Below are 12,196 nucleotides of genomic sequence, written 5' to 3'. Positions count from 1 at the left end.
GAAATACTAAAAGACCACATTTTGTGTAATCTGTAGGTAGGTAGGACTGGGGTCTGAATGAATAGTTTGGCACTACTGCTCTTTTCTATAACCTGTAGGGAACACAATATACAATCTATACTTGGCATGTAGGTTTCTCACTTATAGGTGGCACAAATTGGGCTATAGGGGAAGGGAAAGGGAAGGGTATACGCAAATTAAATCCTGAGGTATTTACTGTAGTTTAAAAAGTATAGTGTTTTTGTGGACTGTATTGTTTTTGTTGACATTACCGTTGTATTTATTACAGTGTTTTTTGTTGTTGCAGATAACACGATTATTTACTATAGTATTCTACCATATACTACAACATTTTTTAGTAAGTACTACACATGACCGAGTATTGTAGAGTATACTACAGTTTAGTATAGAATTCTATAGTTAAGTATTGTAGGATTCTATAGTAAATTGTAGTATTTTTTCATGTGGGTGTTCTAAACATATAGGTGAAGTCAGAGTGAGTTGAGTCATAATAGAAGGCTAACTGGCTGATATCCATTCAGAACAATGACACACGTTGTTGACTCTACACTCTGCAAGCTAGAGTGGTGTGATCAGGTTTCACTCACCACTGCAGATCGCAACTAATTGTCTCAGCCGTGTAATGTCATCACTTACTGCACATTACAGTAATTCTTTCTGAATTAATCCAACAATGTGTACACCGCCGTCTTGTCCATTTCTAATCTTCTCACTTTAATTGAGACAGGTGTCTCAATCAACATGAGGAGATTTGAAGTAGAGATGGCGGCATATACATTGTTGGATTACTTCATGGATCAGCACATGGATTTATTTTAATAATGGAGTATTTTGTAAATTCAAATGAACAACGTGCAAGTTGACAAAGACATTTTAGACGATAGATGTTTGGCCGAATCGAGAACGAAGATAGTATCGCCATGCTACGCTAGACATACAGTACCAAATTCATAGATGCTAACGACCTTTACCACCTACTGATGATGGTACACTATATATACAAAAGTATGTAGACACCCCTTCAAATGATTGGATTTGGCGATTTCAGCCACACCCGTTGCTGACAGGTACAGTATACAATCGAGCACACAGACATGCAATCTCCATACACAAACATTGGCAGTAGAATGGCCTTACTGAACAGCTCAGTGACTTTCAATTTGACATTGTCATAGGATGCCACCTTTACAACAAATTAGTTTGTCAAATGTTTTCCCTGTTAGAGCTGCCCCGGTCAAATGTAAGTGCTGTTATTGTGAAGTGGAAAAGTTTAGGTGCAACAACAGCTCAGCCGCAAAGTGGTAGGCCACACACAAGCTCACAGAACGGGACCGCCGAATGCTGAAGCGCATAGCATGTAAAAAAACACCTGTCCTCGGTTGCATAGTGCCATAGTGCCAATTTTAATGTTTGGTGGAGGAGAGTAATGGTCTGGAACTGTTTTTCATGGTTCGGGCTAGGCCTCTTAGTTCCAGTGAAGGGAAATCTTAACAGCATACAATGACATTCTAGACAATTCTCTGTGTCCAACTTTGTGGAAACAGTTTGGGGAAGTCCTTTCCTGTTTTATCATGCCCCCGTGCACAAAGCGAGGTCCATACAGAAATGGTTTGTCGAGCTCGGTGTGGAAGAACTTGACTGGCCTGCACAGAGCCCTGACCTCAACCTCAACGAACGCCTTTGGGATGAATTGCAACGCTGACTGCGAGCCAGGCCTAATCAGTGCCCGACCTCACTAATGCTCTTGTGGCTGAATGGAAGCAAGTCCCCACAGCAATGTTCCAACATCTAGTGGAAAGCCTTAACAGAAGAGTGGAGGCTGTTATAGGTGGACCAACTCCATATTAATGTCCATGATATTAGAATGAGATGTTCTATGAGCAGGTGTCCACATACTTATATTAATGTAGTGTATCTTCTTTCCAGGGGATTTTTTGCCCTGATGCTAGGTCTGAACATGAACACACCGCTTGCGGTACACGCTTGTAAAAATAAGAAACGTATCTTTCATATAAGCGAGAAACTTTCAAAAAACAAAAGGTTAAATTATTACACATAGGGTTAGGGCTAGTGTTCCCACACGGTCATATCTCCATGTTCAGGAAGACAGACGGAAGACAGAGGCGACCACCTGTGCTAATTAGGTATCTAGCATGCTCTGAACACCTGTGTGTAATGGAAGAAGGATACCAGAAACATGTTGTAGCTTAAAAATACTGTGAGCTGCAACTGTGATAAAGCCATATAAATCCTCTTAAGGATCTGCCCCTTTTCCCCAAATTTTCACCTAAAATTACATACCCAAATCTAACTGCCTGTAGCTCAGGCCCTGAAGCAAGGATATGCATATTGTTGGTACCATTTGAAAGGACACACATTGAAGTTTGTGGAACTGTGAATGGAATGTAGGAGAATATAACACAATAGATCTGGTAAAAGATAAAACACTTTTTACACCAAAACTGATTAAACCTTGCCATAACAAAGTTGTTGAATACTTTTTAATTATACTGAACAAAAATATAAATGCAACCATTTCAAAGATTTTACTGAGTTACAGTTCATATAAGGAAGTCAGTCAATTGAAATAAATAAATTAGGCCATAATCTATGGAGTTCACATGACTGGGAATACAGATATGCATCTTTTGGTCACAGATACCTTTTTTTTTAAAGTAGGGGCGTGGATCAGAAAACCAGTCAGTATCTGGTGTGCCACCACTTGTCTCATGCAGCACAACACATTTCATTCACATAGATTTGATCAGGCTGTTGATTGTGGCCTGTGGAATGTTGTCCCACTCCTCTTCAGTGGCTGTGTGAAGTTGCTGGACATTGGCGGGAACTGGAACATGCTTTCATACACGTCAATCCAGAGCATCCCAAACATGCTCAATGGGTGACATGGCTGGTGACTATGCAGGCCATGGACGAACTGGGACATTTTCAGTGTCCTGTAATTGTGTACAGATCCTTGCAACATGAGGTCGTGCATTATTATGCTGAAACATGAGGTAATGGCAGCGGATGAATGGCATGACAATGGAGCTCAGGATCTCGTCACGGTATCGCTGTGCATTCAAATGGCCATAGATAAAATGCAATTGTGTTCGTTGTCTGTAGCTTATGCCTGCCCATACCATAACCCCACTGTCAACTTGGGGCACTCTGTTCACAACACTGACTTCAGAAAACAGCTCGCCAACACAATGCCATACATGTGGTCTGTGGTTGTGAGGCTGGTTGAACATTATGTGAAATTCTCTAAAACAACGTTAGAGGCGACTTATGGTAGAGAAATTAACATGAAATTCTCTGGCAACAGTTCTGGTGGACATTCCTGTAGTCAGAATGCCAATTGCATGCTCCCTCAAAACTTAATAAGACATCTGTGGCAATGTGTTTTGTGACAAAACTGCACATTTTAGAGTGCCCTTTTTTTTGTCCCCAGCACAAGTTTCAACTGTGTAATGATCATGCTGTCTAATCAGCTTCTTGATATGCCACACCTGTCAGGTGAATTGATTATTTTGGCATAGGAGAAATGCTCTCTAACAGGGATGTAAACAAATTTGTGCCCCAAATTTGACAGAAATAAGCTTTTTATGTGTGTAAAAACATTCTGGGATCTTTAATTTCAACTCATTCTTTAAATTTTTTGATTGAACATGGGACCAACACTTTAAATGTTGCCTTTATTTTTTTGGTCAGTTTAATTTCTAAAATCTCTACAAACATAAATCCACTTTGACATGATGGGGCATTGTAGGTACGTCAGTCACACAAAATCAGAATGTAATACATTTTAGATTCAGGCTGTAATACAACAGTCAAGGGGTGTGAATACTTTCTGAAGGCACTATATGTGTTATTTTCAGAGGTAGACTGGCTCTGGCAGCCAAAACAGCCAAATACTCCATCTAAACACAAATTGACTCTCAATTGCGATACGGTTCTCGAAAAAATAAATCCCTTTGCTTTCATATCACATCAAAATATTTTCACAAATCCACACTTACTGTACACTGTTTTTAAGGCAAGGTTGAATCAGTTTAGGAGTAAAAATTTGCTGAGGAATTCAGAAATAAGTTGCATGGACTCACTCTGTGTGCAATAATAGTGTTAAAAATTATTTTTTGAATGACTACCTCATCTCTGTACCCACACATACAATTATCTGTAAGATCCCTCAATCAAGCAGTGAACATTTAACATTTACATTTAAGTCATTTAGCAGCCGCTCTTATCCAGAGCGACTTACAAATTGGTGCATTCACCTTATGACATCCAGTGGAACAGTCACTTTACAATAGTGCATCTAAATCTTAAAAGGGGGGGTGAGAAGGATTACTTATCCTATCCTAGGTATTCCTTAAAGAGGTGGGGTTTCAGGTGTCTCCGGAAGGTGGTGATTGACTCCGATGTCCTGGCGTCGTGAGGGAGTTTGTTCCACCATTGGGGGCCAGAGCAGCGAACAGTTTTGACTGGGCTGAGCGGGAACTGTACTTCCTCAGTGGTAGGGAGGCGAGCAGGCCAGAGGTGGATGAACGCAGTGCCCTTGTTTGGGTGTAGGGCCTGATCAGAGCCTGGAGGTACTGAGGTGCCGTTCCCCTCACAGCTCCGTAGGCAAGCACCATGGTCTTGTAGCGGATGCGAGCTTCAACTGGAAGCCAGTGGAGAGAGCGGAGGAGCGGGGTGACGTGAGAGAACTTGGGAAGGTTGAACACCAGACGGGCTGCGGCGTTCTGGATGAGTTGTAGGGGTTTAATGGCACAGGCAGGGAGCCCAGCCAACAGCGAGTTGCAGTAATCCAGACGGGAGATGACAAGTGCCTGGATTAGGACCTGCGCCGCTTCCTGTGTGAGGCAGGGTCGTACTCTGCGGAAGTTGTAGAGCATGAACCTACAGGAACGGGCCACCGCCTTGATGTTAGTTGAGAACGACAGGGTGTTGTCCAGGATCACGCCAAGGTTCTTAGCGCTCTGGGAGGAGGACACAATGGAGTTGTCAACCGTGATGGCGAGATCATGGAACGGGCAGTCCTTCCCGGGAGGAAGAGCAGCTCCGTCTTGCCGAGGTTCAGCTTGAGGTGGTGATCCGTCATCCACACTGATATGTCTGCCAGACATGCAGAGATGCGATTCGCCACCTGGTCATCAGAAGGGGGAAAGGAGAAGATTAATTGTGTGTCGTCTGCATAGCAATGATAGGAGAGACCATGTGAGGTTATGACAGAGCCAAGTGAATTGGTGTATAGCGAGAATAGGAGAGGGCCTAGAACAGAGCCCTGGGGGACACCAGTGGTGAGAGCGCGTGGTGAGGAGACAGATTCTCGCCACGCCACCTGGTAGGAGCGACCTGTCAGGTAGGACGCAATCCAAGCGTGATCCGCGCCGGAGATGCCCAACTCGGAGAGGGTGGAGAGGAGGATCTGATGGTTCACAGGGCTCCGGGCAGCCGAGCGGAAATGGAGGAAAACTCGCCTCCCTGCGGACCTGGCATCCTTTCGCTCCCTCCTCTCTACATTTTCCTCCTCTGTCTCTGCTGCTAAAGCCACTTTCTACCACTCTAAATTCCAAGCATCTGCCTCTAACCCTAGGAAGCTCTTTGCCACCTTCTCCTCACTCCTGAATCCTCCCCCTCCTCCCTCTCTGCAGATGACTTCGTCAACCATTTTGAAAAGAAGGTCGACGACATCCGATCCTCGTTTGCTAAGTCAAACGACACCGCTGGTTCTGCTCACACTGCCCTAACCTGTGCTCTGACCTCTTTCTCCCCTCTCTCTCCAGATGAAATCTCGCGTCTTGTGACGGCCGGCCGCCCAACAACCTGCCCGCTCGACCCTATCCCCTCCTCTCTTCTCCAGACCATTTCCGGAGACCTTCTCCCTTACCTCACCTCGCTCATCAACTCATCCCTGACCGCTGGCTACGTCCCTTCCGTCTTCAAGAGAGCGAGAGTTGCACCCCTTCTGAAAAAACCTACACTCGATCCCTCCGATGTCAACAACTACAGACCAGTATCCCTTGTTCCTTTTCTCTCCAAAACTCTTGAACGTGCCGTCCTTGGCCAGCTCTCCCGCTATCTCTCTCAGAATGACCTTCTTGATCCAAATCAGTCAGGTTTCAAGACTAGTCATTCAACTGAGACTGCTCTTCTCTGTATCACGGAGGCGCTCCGCACTGCTAAAGCTAACTCTCTCTCCTCTGCTCTCATCCTTCTAGACCTATCGGCTGCCTTCGATACTGTGAACCATCAGATCCTCCTCTCCACCCTCTCCGAGTTGGGCATCTCCGGCGCGGCCCACGCTTGGATTGCGTCCTACCTGACGGGTCGCTCCTACCAGGTGGCGTGGCGAGAATCTGTCTCCTCACCACGCGCTCTCACCACTGGTGTCCCCCAGGGCTCTGTTCTAGGCCCTCTCCTATTCTCGCTATACACCAAGTCACTTGGCTCTGTCCTAACCTCACATGGTCTCTCCTATCATTGCTATGCAGACGACACACAATTAATCTTCTCCTTTCCCCCTTCTGATGACCAGGTGGCGAATCGCATCTCTGCATGTCTGACAGACATATCAGTGTGGATGACGGATCACCACCTCAAGCTGAACCTCGGCAAGACGGAGCTGCTCTTCCTCCCGGGGAAGGACTGCCCGTTCCATGATCTCGCCATCACGGTTGACAACTCCATTGTGTCCTCCTCCCAGAGCGCTAAGAACCTTGGAGTGATCCTGGACAACACCCTGTCGTTCTCAACTAACATCAAGGCGGTGGCCCGTTCCTGTAGGTTCATGCTCTACAACATCCGCAGAGTACGACCCTGCCTCACACAGGAAGCGGCGCAGGTCCTAATCCAGGCACTTGTCATCTCCCGTCTGGATTACTGCAACTCGCTGTTGGCTGGGCTCCCTGCCTGTGCCATTAAACCCCTACAACTCATCCAGAACGCCGCAGCCCGTCTGGTGTTCAACCTTCCCAAGTTCTCTCACGTCACCCCGCTCCTCCGCTCTCTCCACTGGCTTCCAGTTGAAGCTCGCATCCGCTACAAGACCATGGTGCTTGCCTACGGAGCTGTGAGGGGAACGGCACCTCAGTACCTCCAGGCTCTGATCAGGCCCTACACCCAAACAAGGGCACTGCGTTCATCCACCTCTGGCCTGCTCGCCTCCCTACCACTGAGGAAGTACAGTTCCCGCTCAGCCCAGTCAAAACTGTTCGCTGCTCTGGCTCCCCAATGGTGGAACACACTCCCTCACGACGCCAGGACAGCGGAGTCAATCACCACCTTCCGGAGACACCTGAAACCCCACCTCTTTAAGGAATACCTAGGATAGGATAAAGTAATCCTTCTCACCCCCCTTAAAAGATTTAGATGCACTATTGTAAAGTGGCTGTTCCACTGGATGTCATAAGGTGAATGCACCAATTTGTAAGTCGCTCTGGATAAGAGCGTCTGCTAAATGACTTAAATGTAAATGTAAATGTAAGTGTTGGATGAGAGCGAGAGGGAAAAGGATACAAGGTAGTGGTCGGAGACTTGGAGGGGAGTTGCAATGAGGTTAGTGGAAGAACAGCATCTAGTAAAGATGAGGTCGAGCGTATTGCCTGCCTTGTGAGTAGGGGGGGAAGGTGAGAGGGTGAGGTCAAAAGAGGAGAGGAGTGGAAAGAAGGAGGCAGAGAGGAATGAGTCAAAGGTAGACGTGGGGAGGTTAAAGTCGCCCAGAACTGTCAGAGGTGAGCCGTCCTCAGGAAAGGAGCTTATCAAGGCATCAAGCTCATTGATGAACTCTCCGAGGGAACCTGGAGGGCGATAAATGATAAGGATGTTAAGCTTGAAAGGGCTGGTAACTGTGACAGCATGGAATTCAAAGGAGGCGATAGACAGATGGGTAAGGGGAGAAAGAGAGAATGACCACTTGGGAGAGATGAGGATCCCGGTGCCACCACCCCGCTGACCAGAAGCTCTCGGGGTGTGCGAGAACACGTGGGCGGACGAAGAGAGAGCAGTAGGAGTGGCAGTGTTATCTGTGGTGATCCATGTTTCCGTCAGTGCCAAGAAGTCGAGGGACTGGAGGGAGGCATAGGCTGAGATGAACTCTGCCTTGTTGGCCGCAGATCGGCAGTTCCAGAGGCTACCGGAGACCTGGAACTCCACGTGGGTCGTGCGCGCTGGGACCACCAGATTAGGGTGGCCGCGGCCACGCGGTGTGGAGCGTTTGTATGGTCTGTGCAGAGAGGAGAGAACAGGGATAGACAAATACATAGTTGACAGGCTACAGAAGAGGCTACGCTAATGCAAAGGAGATTGGAATGACAAGTGGACTACACGTCTCGAATGTTCAGAAAGTTAAGCTTACGTAGCAAGAATCTTATTGACTAAAATGATTAAAATGATACAGTACTGCTGAAGTAGGCTAGCTGGCAGTGGCTGTGTTGTTGACTTTGTAGGCTAGCTGGCAGTGGCTGCGTTGTTGACACTACACTAATCAAGTCGTTCCGTTGAGTGTAATAGTTTCTACAGTGCTGCTATTCGGGGGCTAGCTGACTAGCTAGCAGTGTTGATTACATTACGTTGCGTTAAAAGAACGACAATAGCTGGCTAGCTAACCTAGAAAATCGCTCTAGACTACACAATTATCTTTGATACAAAGACGGCTATGTAGCTAGCTATGTAGCTAGCTACGATCAAACAAATCAAACCGTTGTACTGTAATGAAATTAAATGAAAATGTGATACTACCTGTGGAGCGAATAGCTGGCTAGCTAACCTAGAAAATCGCTCTAGACGTTGGCTAGCTGTTGGCTAGCTAGCAGTGTCTCCTACGTTAAGGACGACAAATAGCTGGCTAGCTAACCTCGGTAAATTAAGATAATCACTCTAAGACTACACAATTATCTTGGATACGAAGACAGCAAAAACAGCTATGTAGCTAGCTAACACTACACTAATCAAGTCGTTCAGTTGAGTGTAATAGTTTCTACAGTGCTGCTAATCGGTGGACGTTTGCTAGCTGGCTAGCTGCTGGGCAGAGCAGTGAAGACTACGTTAGGACGACGAAATACGATAATTACGCAATTATCTTTGATACAAAGACGGCTATGTAGCTAGCTAAGAAGAAATTGCTAAGATTAGACAAATCAAACCGTTGTACTATAATGAAATGTAATGAAATGTAATGAAAAAGTTATACTACCTGCGGAGCGAAATGCGGATGCGACCGCTCGCTCCAACCCGGAAGTGAATTTCAAACACAGATTCAACTGCAAAGACCAGGGATGTTTTCTAAGGGCACTTGTTGGTAGACTGGTAAAAATGTAAAAAAGCAGACTTTTAATATATCCCCTTGAGCATGGTGAAGTTATACATTACACTTTGGATGGTGTATCAATACAAAGATACAAGCGTCCTTCCTATCTCAGATGCCAGTGAGGAAGGAAACCGCTCAGGGATTTCCCCATGATGCCAATGGTGACCTTGAAACAGTTACAGAGTTTAAAGGCTGTGATAGGAGAAAACTGAAGATGGATCAACAACATTGTAGTTACTCCACAATACAAAACTAAACAACAGAGTGAAAACAAGGAAGCCTGCACAGAATAAAAATATTCCAAAAGATGCGTCCTGTTTGCAATAAAGTAAAACTGCAAAGAATTTGGGAAAGAAATGAACTTGTCCTTGGGGCAAATCCAACACAACACATCACTGAGTACCACTCTTCATATTTTCAAGCATGGTGATGGCTACATCATGTTATGGGTATGCTTGTCATCGGCAAGGATAAGAGAATTGTTTGGGTTAAAAAAAAGGAAAATCTGGTTCAGTCTGCTTTCCAACAGACACTGGAAGACAAATTCACCTTTCAGCAGGACAATAACCTAAAACACAAGACAAATTTACACTGGAGTTGTTTACCTAGAGCCATTGAATTTTCGTGAGTGGCCTAGTTACAGTTTTAACAAAAAAATTCTTGAAAATCTATGGCAACCCTTAAACATTTATGTTTAGGAATGATCAAAAACCAACGTGACAGAGCATGAACAATTTTACAAATAATAATGTGCAAATATTGTACAATCCAGGTGTGCAACACTGTTAAGAGTCTTATCCAGAAAGACTCACAGCTGTAATTGCTGTCAAAGGTGATTCTAACATGCATTGACTTCATGGGTGTGAATACTTACAGTTGAAGTCGAAAGTTTACATACACCTTAACCAAATACATTTAAACTCAGTTTTTCACAATTCTTGACATTTAATCCAAGTAACAATTCCCTGTCTTAGGTCAGTTAGGATCACCACTTTATTTTAAGAATGCGAAATGTCAGAATAATAGTAGAGAGAATGATTTATTTCAGCTTTTATTTCATTCATCACATTCCCAGTGGGTCAGAAGTTTACATACACTCAATTAGTATTTGGAAGCACTGCCTTTAAATTGTTTAACTTGGGTCAAATGTTTTGGGTAGCTTCCCAAAACAAGTTGGGTGTTGGGTGAATTTCTCCATTCCTCCTGACAGAGCTGGTATACTGTAACTGAGTCATGTTTGTAGGCCTCCTTGCTCGCACACTCTTTTTCAGTTCTGCCCACACATTTTCTATAGGACTGAGGTCAGGGCTTTGTGATGGCCACTCCAATACTTTGACTTTGTGGCCGTTATAACATTTTGCCACAACTTTGGAAGTATGCTTGGGGTCATTGTTCATTTGGAAGACCCATTTGTGTCCAAGCTTTAACTTCATGACTGATGTCGTGAGAGGTTTCTTCAATATATCCACATAATTTTCCTGCCTCATGACGCAATCTTTTTTTGTGAAGTTCACCAGTCCCTCCTGCAGCAAAGCACCCCCACAACATGATGCTGCCAGCCCCATGCTTCACGGTTGGGATGGTGTTCTTCTGCTTGAAAGCCTCCCCCTTTTTCCTCCAAACATAACGATGGTCATTATGGTCAAACAGTTCTATTTTTGTTTCATCAAACCAGAGGACATTTCTCCAAAAAGTACGATCTTTGTCCCCATGCGCAGTTGCAAACTGTAGTCTGGATTTTTTATGGTGGTTTTGGAGCAGTGGCTTCTTCCTTGCGGAGTGGACTTTCAGGTTATGTCGATATAGGACTCGTTTTACTGTGGATATAGATACTTTTGTACCTGTTTCCTCCAGCATCTTCACAAGGTTGATTTGAACTTTCCGCACCAAAGTACGTTCATCTCTGACACGTCTCCTTCCTGAGCGGTAAGACGGCTGCGTGGTTCCATGGTGTTTATACTAGCGTACTATTGTTTGTACAGATGACCGTGGTATCTTCAGACATTTGGAAATTGCTCCCAAGGATGAACCAGACTTGTGGAGGTCTACAATTTTTTTTCTCAGTTCTTGGCTGATTTCTTTTGATTTTCCCATGATGTCAAGCAAAGAGGCACTGAGTTTGAAGGTAGGCCTTAAAATACAAATCAAATCAAATCAAATTGTATTTGTCACATACACATGGTTAGCAGATGTTAATGCGAGTGTAGCGAAATGCTTGTGCTTCTAGTTCCGACAATGCAGTAATAACCAACAAGTAATCTAACTAACAATTCCAAAACTACTGTCTTATACAAAGTTTTAAGGGGATAAAGAATATGTACATAAGGATATATGAATGAGTGATGGTACGGGGCAGCATACAGTAGATGGTATCGAGTACAGTATATACATATGAGATGAGTATGTAGACAAAGTAAACAAAGTGGCATAGTTAAAGTGGCTAGTGATACATGTATTACGTAAGGATGCAGTCGATGATATAGAGTACAGTATATACGTATGCATATGAGATGAATAATGTAGGGTAAGTAACATTATATAAGGTAGCATTGTTTAAAGTGGCTAGTGATATATTTACATAATTTCCCATCAATTCCCATTATTAAAGTGGCTGGAGTTGAGTCAGTGTGTTGGCAGCAGCCACTCAATGTTAGTGGTGGCTGTTTAACAGTCTGATGGCCTTTAGATAGAAGCTGTTTTTCAGTCTCTCGGTCCCAGCTTTGATGCACCTGTACTGACCTCGCCTTCTGGATGATAGCGGGGTGAACAGGCAGTGGCTCGGGTGGTTGATGTCCTTGATGATCTTTATGGCCTTCCTGTAACATCGGGTGGTGTAGGTGTCTGGAGAGCCTTACGGTTGAGGGC

Source organism: Oncorhynchus keta, chromosome 22, assembly GCF_023373465.1.
Source record: "Oncorhynchus keta strain PuntledgeMale-10-30-2019 chromosome 22, Oket_V2, whole genome shotgun sequence".
NCBI classification, from domain to species: domain Eukaryota; kingdom Metazoa; phylum Chordata; class Actinopteri; order Salmoniformes; family Salmonidae; genus Oncorhynchus; species Oncorhynchus keta.
This window is presented reverse-complemented; position numbering follows the sequence as displayed.